General features: G+C 39.8%; 1 protein-coding gene across 1 annotated transcript in view; it reads left to right on the top strand.

Moving 5' to 3' along the window:
* Slc14a2 (solute carrier family 14 member 2) overlaps window positions 1-24,586 on the top strand; it is a 441,163-nt gene that overhangs the window by 8,820 nt on the left and 407,757 nt on the right. The gene's annotated exons all lie outside the window — the stretch shown is intronic.

The following is a 24,586-nucleotide window of genomic DNA, read 5'->3' as shown; positions in this document are numbered from 1 at the left end:
TAACCTGTCCCAAATGCCCACCACCAAGATCCAGAGACACTTGGATTGGTCTAATAGATTAGTCCACTGTGTCATACAATTCCTATACTTGTGCTAGCTTGTTCCCAGTACTTCCAATAAAAACCGGTAGAGATTTCTATCTCAAAGTGCCCACAATCGAGGATAAGAGAAGGGAACTAAGTAGACAGCAGATAGATGAGAATTAGAGATGAGCATGGTCACTGGAATATATTCATCACAAGATTTCTACTACTCATATGAGTCACATCTTGTGGAAGAAGACAGAATCTGTGCCAGACATCGTGTTCTACCTTTGTCCCCTGTGCACATAAATTAGAAGCATATGAACATACTCAACTTGACGCACATGACAAGAACATAACTCATCTGAAAGGGCTAGGTTTGTTTTGGCATAGGTTGAATGCCCAAAGTTTGCCTTCCTCTTCCTTTCCTCATGGGGTAAATGCTGGGCCTCCTCCATATCTTGAGGGAAGTCAGAATGTCAGTCTCTAGGTTGGGGGAACTGCGAAGGAAACACACCATGCTTTCATTGTACTTGAAGTAACTGGCTTACAAAGAGGACCTTCATCAATGGTATGCATCTGTTTCTGTAAGAATGGTCTTTCTGCACTCTTGTAATGTTACAGTCTCTAGGATTCCCTTCTCCAAACTCAGGAATCATTGTGACTATATTTGTCTGTATCTAAATTTCAAGTAGTGGAATCTGTCCCCATGCTAGATGCTGGAGTAGAGTGGAGGGCATTACCTCGTCTTTTACTTGATGCCTAGGCAGTACTTGCATTGATTTTGTGGCTTTCCTGCTTGTGAGATGTTCATTTGCACTTTTCCTGTATTGTGTTTACCCAGATTGTATTTCAGATGCATCTACAATAGGTGATCATTAACAACAGCAAATGTTTATTGAACATTTTTGGCTGTGGATTGGCTCTAGGCTACAATCTGGGAATAATGAGAAGAGTTGAATGTACTTCTTTGCCCTGGAGGATTTTGCTATCTACTGGACCATGTTTCTTAGACAAACAACGATATGTAACAGATCACACACACACCATGAGCCCTACAAACAATAGTTGTTGCTACTCAGAGAAAAGAGAAATTGATGAGAGCTAGATATCCTGATAAGGTGTTAGGAGTAAGATGGAACTGGAGTGGTTTCCTAAGAAGTGTAAAGACTCTGTTGATAGGATCCTGAATATGAGATTTTTCTGAAGATCTCATAAGAAGAAACCCCCCTAGACACATACTTGTAAGATGCAATTACCTTATTGTTTATGAGATAAGGCTAAGAAGCAATAGTCTGCTGCTTTGAGGTGCTTCTTCCAGTGTTCTAACATTAACACCTTACACCCCTCACCTTACACACTGAGGGAAAGCCAGGCAGTCTGCCAACTTTGTCACTAAGACCCTGGCCTACTTGTCAATTTCTAGGACTGTCCTGCTTTACCTAAATTTTCCTCCCTTCTCCACTTCGAAAACCCTCATCAGAACACTGGGTACTTGATGACTTCTTAGAGCAAACTAGGTTTGAATATATCAGAGGGGAAGAATTCCCTTCCTCTTTGAGGGAAAATACTATTATTTGTTACCATACAAAGCATTTTATTTGGGTAGCAATCAGGACTTGGAGCAAGTAAAATGTTCTTTACCACATCATAGCATCTATGTCCGTATTTTTGGTATTTTTGGTAACAAGATTTTCTTTATATTGTAAAATGTGTGACTATATGATTTAAAGAGCCTGAATATGGATGGTACTGAAAAGAATCTGCCAGATGATTCCAACCAGAAAAAGTATTTATTCAGAGACATTTATTAGTTACGAGGACAAGTAAAAATAATAGCCTGCATTAAAAAATTTTTTTTGAATGTATTTTAACTCTTCTTTTCTTCTAAGTCTTTGAAGTGACTTAGCAATGTCAACTCAGTGTCACCAGATCACTAACCTTAAAAGAGACTCTTCACAAAAGGGACCTGGGAGGTCAGAGAAATCTGTGAGTGTTGCCTCCAGTGGCAGCCGTCCCAGAGCCTCTGGATGCACAACCATTTAGAATTCTCTAAGGACTCTCACTCCTTCAAAGAAGTCTTTCTTTCCCAAGGACGTCTGGATTCAGAATCATGTTTAGCTGTTATTTTTGTAATACTTTGAAATGTTCATATTAAAACAAGATAACATGTTTAAGAAGGTGACAGAGATGGGAGCATCTGAGAGTACAGAATCTGAGTTCCTTTTGAGGTGAACTGAGAGAATTGTGATCCACAGACCAAAAAAAAATTGCCTCAATTTTCCCATTTTCAGGACAAAAGCATTTACACTCACAGTCAGAGAATTCATTTGCTATTTTCTTGAGAATTCTTTAGCTATGCTCATATTTGTCTACATAAAGAACTCTGAAAAATTGATGCAGTAAATAATTTCAGTATTTGTTGTCTGCTTATTTTTGCAGAAAGCATGGTTATGTTATTTGAATAAATGTATTTAAATACAATGAAGTTTAAAGAAAGATCTTTCCTAACCCTTTGCTCCCTAAGGGAAGACATGCATGAAGGCAGTGAAGGCCTTTGTTTGCAGCAGGTTCACTGCAGAACACTAATTATTACCCATAGATCCCAAAGTGGGAACATGGTAAAGATGGGAAGGAGATCGAAAGGTGGAAGAAATCATCAAAGTTAAGGGTGAAACACGAAGATCCTTGGAGAAAGATGCGTTTTCAAAAGAACAAAGAGTGATAAAAATCAACAACAACAAAATCAGTGCCCTATTTCAGTGTCTTTTTGTGTCTATTTCCCTCTTTGTTGTTAATCTTCATCTCCCCAAATTCCCAGAGCATGCACCTTTAGTTTGATTTTAAGTAAGCAATGTGGGTATTATCTATGAGGAAATAGAATGCGTCCAGCAACTAAATTTTAGGAAGGAGAAAATTTCTGCAGTGGAATGGAGTGAATGAATAGTAGTAGATGAAGACCACAGAGGAGGAAAAGATACCAACAAGGAAAATCAAACATGAATAGACCATGATCCATCCAAGATTTAAGAATAATCTCCAAGGCCTGTGCTTGTAGACAGTGAACATTTGGGATCTTAGCTCAAGCAGCCAAGTTAATATAGTCAGGGAACTTGGAGGTTTCTAATAGCCAGTAGTTACTTAATGAATAAATGAGGGTATAACTTAGAGGACATAATCAGATGAAAAATAAATGATACTGATATACCAGATGAAGACACACATAATAGAGCTAGAAAGAACTTGATCTTGGTAGTTGACAAGTAGCTCATTTAGAGTTTAGGAAAAAAGTGTCTTTCAGTCCTGTTTGAAGAAGTTCACCTGGTCTGAGACCAGTGGCTACCTGCACTGGGCTCATCTGATAGGAAAGTTTGTATGACACAAATACTATTGAGAAATTAATACCAAGTCTTTTTTTTTTTTTTTTTTTGCACTTATAGTTATCCAGACCTTTGTTGCTCAGAAACTGAGTTTCATCATTCCTTAGTCCTAGGCTTCTGGATTCTGTTAAGAGGAAAAGTTGTTTAGCAAGCAGAATGTTTCAGGCAACCACTAATTCATCATACTGAGGCAGAATTTCAAACTTATCTAATTCAGGTTTGATCTTGACTCATAAATGAGTCTGTAAAGGAACCTGTTATAACCCTGTGTCACAGCCTTGAGCCCTGAGACAGGACATGAAGCCATTTGGAATGTGCTCAACCATGAAACCCGCTTAGGGCATTTGACATGTTATTGTGTCCTTTTATTACAATATTTAGAGAGCAATATTAAACTAATTTAAACAAATAGAAGGGAATGTTGAGATCTATATTAATTCTGGGGCGGCATCCAGAGAGTCACAGATCAGCTGGTTTAAATCACAGAAATTTGTCTTCCAAGACTAGAGACTAGATATCTAAAGTTAACTGTCCAGTTTTGTTCCCAAGGCCTCATTATTTTTTGTGCAGATGGCCACCTTTGTTCTGTGTCTTCAAATGACCTTTCCTTCTAAGTATATCTATCCGTGGTATCTCCTTTGTATGCAGAAAAATATTTTATACTAGAATACCGAGCATATTAGACCAATACCCACCTTAGTGGCCTCCTTTGAACTTAGACACTCTTTTCAAGGTATGCCTGCTTCAAGCACAGGAATTTTGGTATAGCATAACTTAGGCCATAACAAGGTTGTCTGATCAAACTATGTAACTGGTAGAGGTGATACTAGACTGGAAAATTGATAACTCAAACATGGTTAAGATACCCTTCCTCTAAATGTCATCTTTGTTTCTCTTATTATGTGTTGTGTTCCACAACCACTCATGTAGGAGGGTGCCATCGATTTCCAGCAGTTTGAACCAAAAATACTTAGTACATGATTAAAGAGGAAAATGATTCCCTTCCCTAGCCGCTTGGGTTTGAAACTCCCATGGATAAGCCTCTGACTCTGCTATTTGGAATCAGATAGCCTCCAATGGATCAACCATCAGTGGAAATGGGACACTGTGATTGATTCAAGTTCAGTAAGTGCTCCCTACCAGACCAGTTAGTAACTATAGCCAAGGAGTCAGGGTTTTATCAATATGTCAGCCCATTTCTAAAACACACTTGAGAATTCTTGGCTTAGGGGTAAGGGTCTTCCCCAAGGAGCATGCCAGGGAAGATGCAGCCCATATATTCAATGTGTCATGGGGGACCAAAGGTCGGCAAATGAGAAGAAAATTCCAGTGTAATGTAATAAAGGCTCCAAAATAGTGGTCTAATCTGATTCTCAGCAGAAACCATCCAGTCGTAGAGCAGCATTGGGTGGCTACATCAGAATCTTGGGGGAATCAGTAAAGGTTCATATAGATAATGACCTTAAAGACAAATCCCAAGAAGATGAATTTACTTCATTATTGGCTAATTTACATTATTAGCCAATGGAAGTAAAGTATGGGGGAAACATGCACATTCATCAATAGGAACTTTAGGGAAACTACAGGAATTTCAGCACAGTGAAACAAAATATAAAAATTGAGGCCAGAGAGCTCACATCCTCAAAATAGGCAGTTTGGAAGGCCCACAGTAGATCAAGAGTGAGCATGTAATTTTGGCTCTTTCCCCAATTAAACAACAAAGCTCATAATTTCCATTAAGATGAAGATATGGAGTGGGAGGGATGGAAATTTGGGGTTGGTTTTCTAAGAAAGCTTACAATTCCCATGTGCTGAGTAGAGCCACATGAGTCTGGCCATGATACTGACTATGATTCTGGACTGGAAACATCTCCACTTTGATCCTACTTAGCCACTTACTTGACATGAAGGGATGTGCATCAGTGAACTTTTAGGACCATGCCAGTTCGGCTGGTTTCTATTTATCTTTCTGGTCAACAAGTATGTGTCTTGAGTACTGAGTATCAGCTCTATCTGGCCTCTGTACTGACCTGAAGTTGGAATCCAAAAATGCTTGTTTGGCACAGGCCTAGTCCATGGAAAACTGCAGACTACTCCACATAGCTTAAACATGAACAATTGATATCAATGTGATGTCACCACAGCGAGACTGACATAAGAGATGGAGACAGATCTGATGTAAGCACTCCAAGAAAGGAGCATTTTCATTGTGAGTTTCCAATGGATTGAAAGGATTATTGTGACTACCATAGGCAAAGACAAGGAGGAAGAGTGGCCCTGAAGAAGGGACTTGGGTACCAACCTGAGGGAGTCTGAGCAAGAAAGTAAGGGGGAGGAAAAGCCAATGTTATTCAGACAAAGGCACTAAGGCTGCAAAGGCCAACTTTCCTTCTCATACCTCTGCACCTTATCTTCTTTTAAATGGTCTACATTTTAACCCACTTTTGAGACTTCCTATGTCCCCTGCTATCAATCAATCTTTTCTCTACATTCTAACCCTACCTAGAAGGTCTCTCCCGCTGTCAACTACTGCATTTCTCAAAGAAACTCAACAGGAGGCAACTGGAAAAAAATTACTGCTTTCTCCATGTGAAACAAAGCCTCTGCCAACCCACCAGGACTAATACTGTTTGGGGAAGTATGTGAGAAGATCATCTCTACCATCTTGCCCATCATCACAGACCATCATGACCAGCAGGCCTATTGGCCAAGCACTCTGTACTGAGGCTTTGAATCCTTCCAATGGCTCTGAGAGGTGAGGCCTGTATTATTATCTCCACTTCTCTAAAAGTGAGGGAAAATAGAGCTTACAAGGATGGAGTGGCCTATATGAGATTCATAGATAGTTAGGGAAAGAGCTGGGAATCCGATTACAGACAGTGCACATCACTGTGTGTATAACATCCCACTAGGGGCTCCAAAGCACAACAGATGTCATCTGTGATTACATAGACTACCCAAAACTTTGCCAATTGGTGTGGGATCCTTCTACTGTTATTCTCACCATTTGTTCGGTAGACATAGCCTAAATATTAGAAGGTTTGGGAGCAGGGTTTTACTCTAAAGAAAATAGACATTATTTCTAAATAAAAGAGGAGGGAGTATTTCAAGCATGAAATTTTCATGGACCAAGTAGATACATGAGGAAAGATGAAGTGAAGGGAGGCTGGAAGGCCTGAGAAGAAGCAGATTTGCATGATTCCAACCTTGACCTCAACCAACAGACAAACCACAGCTTCCATGCACCACAACTCCTGTCTGCAAAGTGATGCCACTTTAAAAACATATCAGATACTTAGCAGAGTTCCAGGGAGAGAGTACATATTGGATGTAAGTTGCTATATTATTTAATTACCTTTTGTTGATGGAGTGAAATCCTAACCCACCTCTGAGGCACAGAATGACTACACCATCCCCCAGAAACTTCACCTACCAGACAATATATCCTGTTGACCCTTCTTCAACACAGTGCACACATTTCATTGAAGAGCACACATTATACCCCTTCTTTGATGGATGCTGTACAATGTCTTGTTTCTTACCTAGAACAAAAGAAAAGGAAAAACTCCTTTTTTGTTGTTCTTCATGTTAAATACACTTGCAAAACCATAATGAGAAATCTTTATTTCTGATGATGAATGAATGGGTAGCTGAGGAAGAAATGGGATCTCTCCACCGCCACCTTGGTTCTCAGTGGAGGTATGCACTTATATGTGTCTGCATGTGTTGATGGAAAGTATATATCCCTTGCTCCCTCGGCTGGGCCTCCATGAGCAGCCTCTACTAGGACTTCTGAGATTGCGACAAAGCAACTTTCTTTCTCATTGACCAATGGAAGTGGGAGATATCCTCTCCTAGCTATCTTAAGTGGACAGCTACTATTGAGGACCAGAGACAGGTCAGTCACCTTGGACAGAACCCTGAAGCTGAGACCCCCCTGCAAGGCTCCAGACCATTCTGCATTGCAGTTGGTTTCACAGGGAAAATTGGGCCTTGCTTAACCTCCTTTGGCGAGAAGTATAATATAAACACAAACTGCTGTACCATCCACTTCAGAGAAGCCACTTCAATCCACTCAGGCACCTTTGGCTTTATTCTCACCAAGTCCAATCCTCCTTTAAAAACTTTAATAAGAGCATGTTTTCATTTGTTCTCAAGGGACTAATTTATTTATTTAAAGTAATAATAAAGTTTTAGCATAATCCCTTACTCCCAAGAAGTAAGGAGACTCTTTGAACAATTTGTTTTTCCCATCATTGAAGTATGAAGGAGACCAAGAGGCTGCTGTGGGGGGGTCTCAGAGCCAACTGTCATGGCAACAGCTGGATTTTCTAGGCTGCCTTGCCATCAGCCTCTGGGAGCAAAGCATTAGAAAGTAGAATCACAGTTTTATTCTTTCTGTCACTTGACTACAAGTTTCCCCTTTTCAAGAACCCATGGATAAGTTAGAATGAGGCCCCAGCTCAGCTGGGATTAAAAATAGCAGCTGTGACTCAGTCAACTTGGGCTTCAGAGTGGAGACCTATAAGAGGCATGGTGGACCAGATGGTGGGTAATTACTCTGCGTTTTTCTTCATGCTATGGAGTCACAGGGTGGGGGGGGCAGTCTATAAAAACTGGTGAATAAGCCCTGCTTTAAGGAACAGGAAGAGTTCAGAAATCTTAGTCTTTAATGGTCGTTGGGGGACAGAACCACTTTCACTAGGGAAACTAATGTTATTTATCTGCTGGCCACTATCTTAAATAGTTTAAATAAATCATTTAATTTTACACTTATGTGAAGAACACATTCCATTTTTCCCATATTTTGCATAAGTAGAATGAAGTCTACATAAATTAGGTAACTTAAGATTATAGAGCTGCTATAGGGTCATTGGCCGCAGAACCCATTTGAATCCACTATGGCTCTCAGGCTAGATTGATTGGTGTAGGATGATGAAGGTGGTTATGTCAATTAAGAATAATTTGATGTCGGTTAATTAAGTAGCCCAACCTACTTAAGCAAGTGAATGTTTCTTTTCTCTCCTAAGAAGAATCCAGAGATGGGCAGCAAGGGTTATGTCCTCAGCAACTCAGAGAACCAGGAGAGTTCCTTCATCTTTTTCCTCAAGCCTATCACCTTTTAAAAAAAAAAGGCCAACCATCTCCAGAGGTCACATCTGTTTTCAAGGCAGGAAGAAAAGGTTTCATGGCAGTACTATCTGTTACCTTCTAGTAGAGGGAAAATGCTTTTCAGAGCCAGCCTATAGATATAGCCTCTCACTGGTGAAAAAGAAGTCATTCACCCTTCCTGCCACTAGCTAGAAGAAAGACTAAAAAAAGCAAGAATTTATCTTTGCATGCTCTAGAGTGAAAGGACAGTTTGGCTCACAGCTAATGTGTAAGATAAGCATTACTTGCTTGCAGAGAATGGAAAGATCCTTATGAGGCAAGCATAAAAGGGATATCTTATAGCAGACTGCCACTGACTGAATAACACAAGAACAGATACTCATTTCTCACATCTGGGAAGTCCAAGAGGAAGGTACTAGCATTTGTTCCAATGACAAGTTTCTTGCATCTTCCTATAGCAGCAGAGGCAAGGGCTGTAGTTCCCTCCACTCCCCACCCCCAGCAGTCCCTTCCCCTGTTAGATAAAAATCTCCATGGCCTGATTACCTCTTAAAGGCTCCACCTCTTTTACCATCACATTGAAAGCATCTGAATTTCGGAGGCAACACATTCAAAGCAAACACAGTGAAGCTTGCCAAAGTCTGAACCCTAGGGTTGTTAATGGTGGGGGCATTCGAGCAGGATGTAAGTGCCAATCCAGAGAGCTACCCTTCCTCTGCCCAGGCTTACACTGCTGCTTCCTCTCTTCTGTCAGCCATACTTTCTGGCCCCTGTCTTATAATGGGATGCATATTCTAGTTACTATAATTTGTTAAACCTCAAAGAATTTGTTCCATGCCTTAGGGCTGCATGCCATGGCAGAAAAGGGGGTTCTAGGCTCATGTATGAGTTTTGTGTCCCATTTAAAATAGATTGTGTCACTTTAAGTAGATAATAGAAGAATTCTTCCTTTTCTCTTTCCATTTTCTCATTAAGAATGTCTTTTCTATAAGACAAAAGAGAATCTGTCATTGATTAAAGGGATTAACAATAAGAACAATGAAAATGAGGATCATGTTAGTGACAGAATATGGGGAGATTTATTATTATTACAACATTTTTCTTTAAACTTAAATTTTATTTTGGTCAACAAGAAAAAATACTTCAGGTCATTGAAAAAGAATATATGAGCCAATTATCATAACAGTGGGCAAATATTAATAAATGTAATTGTTAGAAATTTTCTGGAGATGGAGCCATTTCCAATAGGCTAGGGGTATATCTGTGTTGTTGGCTGGCCTGTGATATAAGGACTCCATCTTTCCACAGGTGGAAATTCTAATGGACCCATTAGAATCAGGTGGAGACTTTCTGGTTGCTAGGTTCTTCTGATTTTTGTAAAGGAATTTTAGATGCTTGAAGACATCTAGATCATGCTCAGATCCTTTCCATCAAGTCAGAGCACAGGCCTTTAGTATCCTTTTTAAAGAGAGATTTCTTCATGGAGGTCTCTAGGCCTGATCTCTCTCCTCTCAAAGTGGCAGTGGGAGAGATGCATTTCTCTATCCTAAAGACTAGCAAAGAATCCAAAGTATCTCTCTGAGGGTCTTCTCTCAAACTTGTTTATGAGATAAAATTGTCCTTTGCCTTCATATGTCACTGATGTAAATGTCACTCTAAACCCTTTGGCCTAAGCAAATTGGTTGCATACAGCACACTCTTAAGTTCAGAAGCTTGCTAGATGCTTTACCCCTGGGGAGCCATCCCAATGGACATAGCCAAAGTTCCTGCTCTTGGGCCTGAATGTGCCAAATTTTGAGCTCCAGTACTGTCCTGTGGTTCTCTATGGTCACACAGCCCTTGACTATGCAACCCAGTCCATCTTTCCAGGGATCCCCCAAGACCTTTTCTAGCACACATCTGCCCAATGGCTGCAAGAAGCTATTAGAATCTATTGCACAGGACCCTCTCCTACTTTTAGAAAGACTCAGTTCAGTATGGCAATTTCATCTCTCCCTACTTCTTCATAATAAGCCTGTAGTCTTCAGAAAGGACAGGGCACACAATTCAGTGGAAAACATTCGGTTACATTTCTGGGACCCACATGTCCATTCACTTACTACTTCTAGCCAACACCCATGCAGCACTCAGGTGCACATGGATAGAAGCCCAATCCTGCCTTACAGGGAGGCTGAAGTCTGAAACTGACAGCTAAAGAGTTAAATTTATAAGGAGGAAAAAATGTAGAATAGTGGATCTGAGAGTCAAGTCAAAAACTGGTCCCATAAACAAAGGGTTTTTCTTTAAGCCTCTTTCTCTACTTGGAACCTTTCCTTTTCTGGTATGTCAGGTGAGCTAAGTGAGTTCTTCCAAGTGGACTTATGTCTTCCAGGAAATTTTCTGGCACTTAGAATGCCATTAACTAAAGTTCCATCTTTCTTCAAGCACAGAGGTGTTCTCAAAACACTGTTCAGTCAACTTCCTGAAATGATCTTAGTCTCTTCAATCAAAAGCTTACTCAGAGCTGGGCATGTTGACTCATACCTTTAATCCTAGAGCTCAGGAAGCTGAGGCAAGGGGACCAGAAGTTCAAGGCCAACCTAGGTTGTGCAGCATCTTCCAGGCCAATGTAGACTACATGAGACTCTATTCAAAAATAATCCTTTCCCAGTCAGTTCAAGGTCAAGAATCTCCTCTAATCCAGGAAGTTACTACTAAGTTTCTAGGTAGATCACTTTATTCTATGGAGGGAACATGGTTAGCAGTGTAAGTCTGTATCTACACTGCTTGAATTCAAATCATAGATATACATGGGCTTACTCTATGTCCTTGGGTAAGTTAGTATTCCTATGCTTCAGTTCCTTATATTTAAAATGAGGTCAATAATGAACTATATCAAGCATTCAATGAATTCATTTGTGTATAGCTTAGAGTTGAGGGTAATAAGTTCTCTTCAAGGTAATCATCATCATTTTTAATATTACTTGTCAGCTGATTCTACTCATAAAAAATTAATCACTAGATCCTCTTGTATTTCTGTGGTTTCTCTTCTTGTTCCTCTTTCCTTGTTTCATGAGGTCTATATTAGGGTTCTTTGGCTGCCATAAAATTTACCACAAACTTAGTGGCTGGAACACAAAAAGGTTATTATCTTATAAGTCAAAAGTCCAGCATGGCTCTCACTGGGCCACAATCAAGGTTTTAGCATAGCTGTGTCTCTTTCTAGAGGCTCATGGGAGAGTCCATTATTGTGCTTATCTAGCTTCTAATGGCTGCTTACATTTCCAGAGACACTGGCACTGTCCTAGCTGGTCATTCTTTAGATGTTCTCTGGTCACAGATAGGAAATGGCCTACAATTTTAAGCTTTTTTGGTTCAGTTGTGTCTGCCTAGATAATTTAATTCAAGAAAATGTTTCTATCCTGAGACTATGTTGAAGCATGAACAAGATAACACATTCCCAGTTTATGAGGCTGATCTCAGAGGATTCATTATTCTGCCTATGTCTACAATGTTCTTGAATTCAGACCTCCCTCATAACTTTTCTTCATGAGCCTGGCATGAAAAAGTTTCTCAAAGGGTATAGGTGAATGTAATCTAGTATTTAACATAAAAGACAAAAGGCTTATGTAAAATTTCAAAAAGGTAATTGTTTACTCAAGGACATTTTCTTAACATTATTTATAAAAACGGTTGCAATTAACAGCTATACTTTTTTGAGTTAATATCTCAGAAAGAAAAACAATATTTTTATTCCTGGCTTCAATTATGTTAAATTTTTCATCATAACAACAAAATAAGAAATATTAACAAAAGTGCCAAGGCCCAGTGTATTTTACAATATTCTGTGCAGTCTCTTTGAAATGCCAGTGAATTTAGTGGCAATACTATCCCAGGTCTGCCAAGGAATACACTAAAGCACAAGAAAATGAATTACTTCCCCAAAGTCACAGTATAATCCAGAGCCAAAAATTGAAATAATAAAATCCTGGTATCTTGATGATCGAGCTTATGACTCCAAATATTTTCCTATGTTTTCAGCCAGGATACTCTGACCTTTCCTTTCTCCATATTAACCACTCCCATGATGCCTAAATTACCATCTTACTTCTGCCATTCATATTTACTCTTCCTATGGCCATAATAAACTAACGTTATAAGCATATAATATACACACTAATAGCATGAGAGAGTGGGGATCATATGTGGAGAATGGTTTGCTTGTTAATTATCTAGATTGTAGGTGTACACGAAGAATTAGGTAGCTCATTCAAGACCATCTGTGATACAGGCTTTCCCATTTCCCTGATCAGCTGTCACGGGGTGGTAATGAAAATAATCCTTCAAATAAATAAGCACATGCCTGAAGAGTATTACCAAAAAAGAAATACAGATTTCTTTGAGGAGAAGCAAATGATGAATCTAGAAGCCTTTCCTATAATGTCTTAAAAACTTATCTAAAGGATTTGAATGAAGATTACATTGTAACAGTGAAAACACTGACCAATGAGAGCTTGAACCAGTGTTGAAACTAAGGAGAGAACATCAACTAGGTCGTGTCTGTAACATGTCTCAACCCATTGTCCTAATTACTGGCTGTTACACAGGCCATTTAGAAATGTGGAAAGATTAACCAATTTGGACTCCAGCTTTCAAGATTCATTTGGCAAAGCAGAGTACCCTAGGCTAGCACCATAGGACACACCCCATATGATAGAACTCTAGAGACTATATTTAAATACATTTCTGGTTGTTACTTTAAAAACTCTGTTATACATACAATATAATTGACTTAGTCACAAGTTTTTGAAAAGCACCTCTCTGGTAGCCTGCTCCAAGTTAGATGTTATGGGAGATGCAACTAAGCTGCTTAGGTGACACTTGAGAGTGCCTGGGAATGCACAAAAGAATACTGTGATTCATAATATAATCAAGTGTCAGGCTATGTGATAAGGCTTCCAGTGCTGGCTCAAAAGGAAACCATGAGAAGACTAGGCAGGCTCACTTTCTATACACTAATGTTTCTTCTGTTTAAATGCTTACTCAAGATTTTTGCTTTGCTTCTGGCCAAATGTTTTCTTCTTTTTGTACTTGGAGATTATGAGGAATATGGGACCTTGTGTTTCTACTCTAATGAATTTCCTATTACTTAGACTTGTTGCACCCTAGACTCCTGGCATAAGAGTGAGGTCATGGTACTAAAGAACTTGAGCAAAACCTAAGGGCTCAACTTTCTGCAGGGTTCTAGAGGGGAGTCCTATAATGTTAGATATTTGACAGATCAGTCTCTTAGGGTCAGAAGTCTCCTAATATAATCTCTCATGACTAATACATCTTTGTAAAGGGTGCACCACCCCCACAAGGGAAGATCTTGCCACATGGATTATCTAACTCTTTACCTGGATGAATAAATTGACTTCTCTATTGTTTAGGGGCCAAGTGTGGAAAGGGAGAAATGACCACAAAGGGACATGGGGGAAAAATCACCAGCCCTGTCTCTAGTTCATAATCTCTTGAAGAATGTTATGAAGAAAGGACAGCCCTCTTTGCTTCAGAGACAAATGAAGTCAAGCTATAATTAAGCAACAGGTTTGATAGGACTCACTGAATCAATAGTTTCCTTTGACTTAATAAGTTGAGTTTTGTAAATGTCACTTAGCCTTATTGCCCTCCAAGGGTGTCTGTACCTCTTGATTCATTCCTAAGTATTCTTTACTTTCTACCCAACCCACTGCCAGAACCACAGGTATCTGTCAATGCCACAGTACCTTCAGGTAAGAAAACACAACTGCTTCTAATCTACAAACAACTGGGCTCTTGGACAATATCATCATTTTAAGCAATGTATCACTTAAGCGTCCTCTCTGTATTTTAAATACAAATCAAGTTTCCCACTCTGAATTTTCCTTGGGAACCAATTTCTATTTCTACTGCCTATTGGAAAACTCTACGTATGCAGAGGTCACCTGTATCTAGAACCAATTTTTTTCTAATAGAATAAGTCATGTGTATAACAATTCCTGGTTATTTACCTTTGTCTCTTGCTTTTCAAAATTTACTTTTTTAAAATCCAATGCCTCATTTAATTCTTATAATACCCAGTGACATGAAAGAATCGTGTTGCTGAGGCATATTGCATTATAACAGATTAGATATGAAAGTTGATATTGAACAGTATAATTATTAACCAATTAATTAGACAAATTAATGATATCATGATTTTTATGCATTTATCTAACATACATTGGTCATTCGTGACTTTTACATTTTATTCATTGGTTTATTCACAGTTTTTCCATGTAGCCCAACCTTACATGGGACTCATGATCCTTCTCCCTTAGCCTCTCAGGTAGCTGGGATTATAGACATGGGCTCGCAGGCCGGGCTTTTTCTCATAGTTTATTATTATTTTAATTGAAATATAACTATATTACTTCCTACCTTCCTTTTCATCCCTCCAACCTCTCGTCCTCTCCCACATCCTTCCCCTCCAACCCTCCCCTCTAAAATTCATAGCCTCTTCTTTAATTATTGTTTATTTGACTATATATATATATTACATTTATTTGACTATGTATATATACATACATATACTACATATATATACTATATATATGAATCTTCATATATATTAATTTGTATTGGATAAACAATTTAGGGGACTTATACTGGGAAGAGACTAATTCTCCCTCTATCATCAGTCACTAGTTGCCTCTACTTATTTATCTAGGAATGAGACCCTCTAAGAGTTACTCCTTTCGTATTAGATTGTCTGCTGATGTTACTCTTATTCAGGTTTTGTTTAGGTGGCCATGTTGTTGAGGTATCATGGATGTAGTTTTCCTGATATTTCTAGGAGTCACAACTTCACAACAGACTTCCTGTTCCTCTGGCTCTTATGATCTTTCTGCCTTCTTTTCTGGAAAGTTCCCTGAGGCTTTGGTGCAGAGGTTGTGTTGTAGATAGATTGCTGGGGCTGGCCACACTATAATCAGTTGATCTTTGCATTATGACCACTTGTGGTTTTCTCTAGTGGCCTTTTTCTGTAAAGAGAAGCTTTTTTTGATACAGGGTAAGAGCTACAGTTATCTCTAGTTATAAGTAGTTCAAGAATATAGTTAGGAATTATGCTGGCTGAGTAAAGTGGCAGAAATAGGTTCTCCTCTACAATCTGTGGCCCCAATAGCCCCAGGAAGTTGGATAAGTTTCTAGTACCAGGAATGATTTCCTTCCTGTTGAGTAGGCTTTAAGTTCAATTTGACTTATTGGTTATTGCCAAGATATGAGTGCCACTGTTATGTCTTTAGGGATATATTGCCATGCTAATCATTGTTATGATTCAGAGGCATTATAGATAGATAAAATTATTGGTTGTTTCCCTTTCTTTACACTTTTCATGGCATTGTCTGGTACTATTATGGCTAAACCTCAGAAAGGAGACTTTCAGATTATATCCAGCTTGAATTTTTTGCATCCTGTGTCTAAAATGTGTGGTATCTTCAGCAACAGGGACTTCTCTTCATCCTTTGTGAAGCAACCAAGGGCAATGGCTATAGCCTATATTGTTTTGGGAGTCACTTGGGATTAACAACTCAAATGAAGGTTTCTCATAAAATCCCCTGGTACTGGGGTTTTTATTATCTAATAAAATCCCTTGGTACTGAGGTTTTATAGTCTATGGCTCTTGGGGGCAACATCGTCAGCCTGTCTCAGTGACTTTGCTATTGCTGTGAAGAGACACCATGACCTAGGCAACTTATTTTTAAAAAAAAAAAAAACATTTAATTGAAGTCTTACTTACAATTTCAGAGGGTAAATCTATGACCATCATGGTAGGTAATGGGGCAGCAGGTAGGTGTTGGAGCAGTAGCTAAGAGCTTATATCCTGAACTGTAGGGTGAAGGCAAGGAGAGTAAACTGAACTTGGCATGGGCCTTTGAAATCTCAACACCCACTCCCAGTGACACATCTCCTCCAACAAGGTCCCATCTCCTAATCCTTCCCAAAACAGTTCCACCAACCAGGGACTAAGCATTCAAATACATGAGCTTTGGGGACCATTCTCATTCAAATCATCACACGACGAAAATGGCATAGTTGATTTAAGATACATACACACCGTACACAGGCATGCTTGCATGCACGCACAATTGCACTCACACAGTTTAGGTCAAAATAATATGATTCCTTGAGGCTTTATCTAATACTCTTAGTGTTATTTGTCCCTTCACCTTCACTTATATATTTTTTACTGAAAAATGTGGTCTGGCTGTGTACACAGACAGAGTATTTTTTTAACTCTTCAGAAAGGTCCCCAATCCATTAGGAAAGGTCACTTCTCATAATTAGGTAAAAATAAAGCCCTTGTACCCTTTCAAAAACATGAACCACAACCAGCTGAAGAATTAAAGAGTGAATTCCTACACATGTCAGCTTCTCCTAGGAGTCAAGGGAACTCTGACTCCAAACATCCTCTTTTCCATGTAATAGATGGTTTCATTGATGCCTCTTGGTGAAAAATAATGTTCTAACATCTGGAATAATGGTCTCAATGCCAAGATCTGGGACAAGTGGATGTGAGCCTAGAAATCGTGTTGGGTGTCTGAGTGAAACCACTCATTGCTGTGAGTAGGAAGTCATAAGTGAGAAGATTGGTGCAACCAGAAACTGGAACTGGTGCAGAAAATTCATTAACTCAACTGTAAAAGGAACATGAGGTTGGTTTGGGCTGTTGTCATCAGTAATGCCTCTGGTAGCAACAGACACCAAGGCAACTCAATAAGGCCTTCACAACTGTGCACACCACACTACCCGTTGTTCCTTTCTGGTACGTGAAGTAAGGGTTGACCAAATGGTAGAAGATCTTGAATAACTAAAAAGTCATCTGGAGAGTAAGACACTAGTCCTTCTGCTCATGCGAACATGTGAAATCTGCAGATTTTCTAGTTACCTGTGGACATGGAGCAATATAGGTTCTAGATGGAGAACTTACAGATTTCTCCAAGGTCATATGGCTAGACAAAACCCAGAACACCCCCACTTCCTTTCTCAGCATCTTCCTCATTCAGAGTCAGCACAACATACTCTGCTGACTGCTAATGGCTCTGCCTTAACCACACTCTCCATTTCTCAAGCCTATGAGTAGAAATGTGACCTTGGAATGGTGGCAAAACATAAATCCTCCTGGGCCTTTCTCTTGCACTGTCTGTTTCTTACCTAATTCTTCATATTTTTAGACAGAGTTCTCAGAAGTCATTAGACACATCATCTCAGGGTCCTTAGGTACGGCCATGCAGTGCTGAGAAGTCCTGTCCTGCCAGTGAGTGTCTGGAGGTAGATGATTCTCCTTCTTGAAATACGCACTAAGTGCTTGGCAGTGAGACCAGAGTCACCTTAAGTTTCAGCAGAGTGTTCTGAGCCCCTGGGAGGCCATTGTCTGGGCTTCTGCAGACTTCCATGTGGTTAGTAGTATGCATGATAATAGCTGCTTAGTTCTTTTTCTTTAAAGATAGCTTTTAAATTTGTTCTCTTGGCCTCTTGATGAAATAGCTTCATGCATATTAATGACATCTTTTATTTACTGAGCAGTGCCATTAAGCACTTTGGAATAGTAGATTCCTCCCAGGGTCTCTGGGAGACAGGCCAACATCTATAGACTTACTGGATACATGGGAAACTGAGGAAACAAAAACAGCTCAGTAACTTCCTGAAAGCAACATGTAAAGTCCCTGAACTACATATACTGTCTGCCTAGCAGATGGGCCTGGTCTTGATTGGGTACTATTATACTAGGTTTCCTGAAGGTCCCTTCATTCTTACATCAGACTTTCATTGACTACTTGCCATATGTAAAGCACTGGGTATGGCAAAGAGTAGAGAGGAAGATGAATTCAAGACTCACAGGGCACAAACAGTATATGGAAAGGCAAAGTGATCATAAAACAGTCAGATCCTGCTAATCTAAGAGAGTATTAGATCAGGGCAAGCCAGGTTTCTGCTGAAGAATTTGAGGAGTTGCTATCCCTAAATGCTGCCCATACTTCTTGACTTAGTAACTACACTTCTAGGAGGTCAGCACATCACTAAAAGTGAGTTACACCATGGGCAACTTGGGGAAATGACTATGATACAACATTCAATTAGGGGGAAAAACCCCAATTGACTTCACATTTATGAACTGTATGTGTGTTCTTGTAGGTTTCCATGCATACATTATGGGTATAGATAATAAGGTGGAAATAGATAGATGATAGATAGGTAGATAGGTAGATAGATAGATAGATAGATAGATAGATAGATAGATAGATAGATAGATAGATAGATAATAGATAGAAGGATTGATAGGTAGATAGAGATAGATAGATAGATAGATAGATAGATAGATAGATAGATAGATAGATAGATAGATAGATGATAGATAGATAATAGATAGATGAAAGACAGACAGATAGATAGATGATAGATAGATAGATAGATAGATAGATAGATAGATAGATAGATAGATAGATAGATAGATAGATAGATAGGCAGTGTGACTGTTTAAGTGAGAGTGGCCCCTATAGGCTCATATATTTGCATGCTTAGTCACCAGTTGATAATCTGTTTAAAAGGGCTAGGAAGTATAGTCTTGTTTGAGGAGGTATGTCATTGGGAGTGGACTTTGAGGTTTCAAAAGCCCATGCCAGGCCAAGTCTCTTGCTCTGCCTGCATATCTACCTGCCTCTGACCAGGAAGTAGCTTACCATACCATGCCTACCATGCATAACTCCATGCTCCCTGCCATGATGATAATGGACTAACCCTATGAAACTGTAAGCAAGCCTTCAATTAAATGTTTTCTTTTCTAAAAGTTGCCTTTATCATGGTGTCTCTTTGCCAGAATAGAACATTGAGTAAGAAAAGCACATAGTGAAGAAATAACTAAGGAAATGGAGTTTTAGGCAGAATACAATTGAAATTGGAAATATGGAGAGGAAAAGAAAGAAGCATATTCTTTAATTTCACACTGTATTTTAAGATTTTGATTAACTTTTTTTATATTTTCATATTTTAAAAGTAATTGAAAGTAAATACCAGAATCAATTTTTTTCTATCTCAAGGACTTTATAGTCTATTAGAAAAGACGAGACATAAACTATGTTGTCAGAAAGAACAAATAAATAAAATATAGAAGGAAATAAAGTTCACAAGGGGTATTTTATTGAAAAAAGTTTATGTAAAATAAAGAGGCTACACGGTTAAAGAGTACCCATCAGAGATATGATGAAAGTATACCCATCCGAAATATTGACAAAGATGCCATCCATTTCTATGGGTTCCCAATGGCTAGTGAGGTGTCTGTCTGGGTTCTGAGGAAGCTGGATGCATGTCAGGTATCAGAGCCCAGCCCAATTATCAAACAGTCCTTGAAGGGAGGAGTGAGGATTGAGAAACAATAGATATGAAAAAATATAGACATAATCAAAGAAAAAGACATAGACACAAGATAGCATCAGGAGAGTACTAGGTCAATACCACAGTCACCTCAAGTTTATTCCTAGTGGGATTTTTATACACTAGCAAGAGGAGAGGCAAAAGGCCTCCCCATTTCAAGGTCAAGGTACAAACAAGTGTAGACCCTTCCTTAATTTTCAAAACTCCTGATAATCATGCCTTATGGCAAAGCATCTTGTAATTAGGCCTTTGAAGTGTAAGACACGTGGTAACCATGTGTTTAGCCAAAACATCCTATTATGTAGCCTTGCAGGGCAATGAAAACACAGACTCTGAGCCTGAGTCAAGATGGAATAAGGCCTCACTATGGAGTCTCTGTGGGCCCCCCCACACACAGTCAGGTAGAAACTTTAAGCTGCTTCTAGACTCCTCAGGTGGGAAAATGTCAGATCAGCTCTTTGTGAGTTCTAACTTTACTACCACTACCTAGCAGATATGTAAGAAGCGATAAGGGAGCAAAGTTTGGGTAGCTCCCTGGTTGATTTTCACTGAAACATTGAGTTTTTCCTAGTATACATCACGATTTAGTCATATAGAACATAAGAAAAACTAACTTTGTGCCATACTGTTTGTATGCAGACAGAACCTCTGTGGGTACATACCTGTAGACAAGGGTGCAGGCCTGTTGATGCACATCTCATACTGGCTAGGTTTCTGCAATTGAGGAAAGACATACCTCTCTGGCCAGAAAAGTACAAGTTCTGAGGCAAGAAAACACTTGTGAAAGGAGGAATGGACCAAGAAGAAGCCTCATTCTAGCTTGCAAGTAGACTGTCTTTAATGGGGAGGAAACACTTTTGCTAAATAGGAAACGATGGTATTTTGATCATTAAAAATGTGGGAAGGGCATTCTTAGAAGAAGGCGAGCAGGGCTAACTCATATCAAATAGCAGCATGTACTTCAGTAGACCTTATTCTGCTGAGTTGCTCTGAGATCCTCAAGTGAGTAATCACAATCCAGTGACAGGTCTCATTCTTACCTACTACACACTTGAGGAAGCTGTGGCACCAAAAGTGATGTAGTTGTCCTTTGGTCTCAAAGGAAGTGGTAACAGTGGGATCCAAACCCAGGGAGGTGAGCTCCGGACTTACTCATTTACCTTCTCACAACCTAGAGGAAGAAGACAAACAGTAGGCTACAGGTAAGGGGAGGTGTGGCTACCGGCAGTAAAGAGCAGGGGTGCACAGGACAGAAGTACCCTTGGGATGCCTGAAATCCAGATGAGATCCCTGGAAGGTAAATAGCACAACATCTCATCAATGCTCAGATGTTGAGTGAAGGCCCGGCTACTGAACTGGGTGAAAACAGAAGCCACGAGGTACACTTTTGACGAAGGTATGGCATCCATTGCATGCTGTCTTAGGAAACTACTCAGAGTGAGGACAGGAAGCTCAACTTTGAAGGGTGAAAGATGAATTAAAGCAGAACATGGAAGCAGAAATGGAAGGCTCTTTCCAGGTGGAAAGCCACCTTCCAGTTGTTTCCAGCTCACTTGCAGTCATGGCTCTCGTGGCAGGGCGTGCATGGCAAAGACAGAAAGAGCAGTACCAGCAGTGGTTTTCATCTCGGAGCAGCCCCTAGCCACTTCTTTCAGCCCTAGCTCTGCTGACTGACGCATGGGTTTCCAAAAACAATATCACCCCATTACTCAAGTCAGGAAACCTGCCTGCTCCAGCACCCTCTTGCCACCGCCTTGGAAACTAGGGACTTAATGCTTTTGCTGGTTTTACATGCCTAAGGCAATGTTTCAGAACAGCCTAGCTAGGGCAAAGCCAAAAGCAACCAGCCCATCACTGTTCTTTCCTGCTCCCAGGTCCCAACAGACACTGGAGACAACTCTTGGGTATTTGGAAAGTGACACCCAGGAACCACGCCCCATTTGCTAGTCTCCATTTGTAACTACCTCCTACTGCAAATGGCAGACACTGTGGCTAGGTCCTCTCCTTATGGCTTACTTTCGTCTTCCAATGTCCCCGTGCTACATCTCCTTGTAACGTATGCACCTCAAACGTTGTAAAATCTGCTCTAAAAGTCAATATAAATGCAATAATGTCACGTCAGTCAAAGGCAGTGGAGCAGCCCTTCTGAGCAAACAATTGGGAAACTAGAGGGAAAACTCAATTGCTTCATGTTGCAAATTGATTAAAGATATGAATCAGAAAATAAAAGGGCTTTTGGAGTTTGGGTTATTACTAACTGCTTTGCTTTATGGAGCAATTACTTTGATTCTATCTCAAGTCCAGTAAAGTGACTGCCAGCATATGGTGAGATGATGCCCTGCATCTTCCTTATTAACGTGAACTGCTCACAATGAGAGAAGCTGGATGGAGGCATGCATGTATCTCAGCTATGTTAATTCAGTTCTGAAACGTCCTATATAAAACTGTAAAGAAACCACTGATCGTTCTAACTTTACTTCCATATTATCCGAAATCATCATCATCTCATCAGACAAGAGAACTAGTCCTGTTGTCAAAGAAGGTCATACTCAATAGTTACCTGCTCCATCAGGTATGTAGAGAAGGCTGAGGTATTGTTCACATTGGCTATTCATGCTACTACCAAGGGTGGCCCATTGAGATAAGTACTTGACTGTCATCCTTGTCTGATGTCTCAGCATCTGAAGGGCCAAAATTAGATAGTCATTCCTCAGAGCTTAAGTCTTCTTATCCTGAACTGCCTATGCATGTATCTTAGGATCAAATAAACTTGAATTCTGGGAGGAAAAAAAAACCCTTGGCAATAATTAGTTTGGCCCTTTGGGCCTTGGGCCTTGGCAGCCAGGAAGCTGGGAGCCAAATTTAATATTCAGTAGTAGTAATTACTCTGTGGATTTCTGGCCTAACATGAGGCCAGGCCCATTCAGTAGGTGCTCAGTGAAGGAAAGCCGGATAAAGGAGTGAGAGATGGTGACTAATCGCCGCATTTATTGTTGCTTACTGTGAGTGAGGGCTTGCCCGAATGCCAAGTGGTTCACAAACATTATTTTAATTAATCCTAACAAAGCTTTCAAAGCTATGTCAGAGCCGTTTTCCAGATGAGGAAACATGCTCAGAAACGTTAGGTGATTTGCCCATGTTCACTCAGCTTAGATTGGAAGCCAGGTCTCTACAATGCCTCAATGAGCTTTCTTAGTTCCCACCCCCAAAGAAATGATCACATAGATGGGGAGGTGGTAGTGTGAAAAATGGGGTGCTCAAAAAAAAACCTTGAAGTTGGGGAGAAAGTAGGGTTTCTCTGAGAATTAATTCTGAAGTGTGTGGTACGTCAGAACCTTTGTACCAAGCAAAGTTTCCAAGCAATTTCTTGATTCTTAATGGACTTAAGTTTTTGCATGGTCTTTGGGGAAAATGTATCAGGAAAGAGCTCTGTTTGCAATAAATGCACAAAACATGTGGGGGGCACAGTATCCCAGAAACTGCATAAGAGCAGGCACTTCTCAAGGTGCCGTCCTCCCGGCATCAGAATCTCAGGCTTTAGGTCAAAATTCTCAGATTCTGATTTTATGATCACAAATAAGTTTTCTTGTTTGGCAGAAATGTGTTGGTGGGAAGTAGTCTAATTGGCCCAGTTGGTACAGTATTGGGGATAAACTGATTAATGGACAGTCTAACTTACACCATGTCTTTGAGGTGGGCTGGAGACCATTCCTGCAAATCCTACTCATTCTTCAGTGGTAAACAAAACAAGTTCCAAGTTCTGCAAAGATGAAGATAGATCTTGAATTACATCATTCTCCAAGATCAGACATTAAGCCTCCAAGACCTATGGACTAGCCCAGCAAGCTGACCCTTTCTCAATGCCCACATTTACATTCATTTAAAAATTTAAAAACTGTCCTCTCATCTCTCTTATAAAATGACTCCAAGACTTGTGGTAACTACTGATTTGTTTGGATTTAGATGTGCCTTATGAATAAATTATTTCAGATTTTAAGCTAATTGAATCTCAAATAAACAGTTACATCTATATGAAAAAAAATCTAAGTCAGAAGCCTATTGGTAGGGACAGAGGGAGAGAGATTGTAAAGCAGTCTGCTGCAACCAGGGTAATGAAGGAATAAAGTGTAGACAAATTGTGGTGGAGAATATCACAAAAACAGCACCAAATACTTCCTCTAAAATTTTTTCCAGGGGAAGAGCTACAGTTCCTCATTCATTCCAACTAAGCTAAGAATCAGTCATATGCTAAACTCTGCTGAGCCAAGCTCTGCTGAGCCTGGCAAGGAAAGCAGAAGGTAACAATGACTCTCTCAGTGCAGCCCAGCTGTCCTCTCGCTGCTGTTTGATATCTATCTATTCTGCCTCAGACATATCCGTCACACAATTACATGAATGATATTTGGGGCACGCTACACATCTTTACTCAATGTTGGTCTCAAACGTCTATGATTCCGTACACCTGGCCTGTTGTCATACTCTCTTTCTGTGGATAAACCAAGGACACTGTCACAAGTAGACAAGCAACCTTTTAATTAAACTACTAGCTTGATGAGAAAAATGCTTGAGATTCGGGATCTAGAAACTCCTATGTCTGTGCAATCATTCTGTAGGCCAGCTTGCCTTTAAGAGTGACTGATTGTATCAGTGGTTCTCAAC

This window comes from Peromyscus maniculatus, chromosome 19, assembly GCF_049852395.1.
Source record: "Peromyscus maniculatus bairdii isolate BWxNUB_F1_BW_parent chromosome 19, HU_Pman_BW_mat_3.1, whole genome shotgun sequence".
NCBI lineage: Eukaryota > Metazoa > Chordata > Mammalia > Rodentia > Cricetidae > Peromyscus > Peromyscus maniculatus.
Note: the sequence above shows the minus strand (reverse complement) of the source record. Positions and strands in the feature narration are given on the sequence as shown.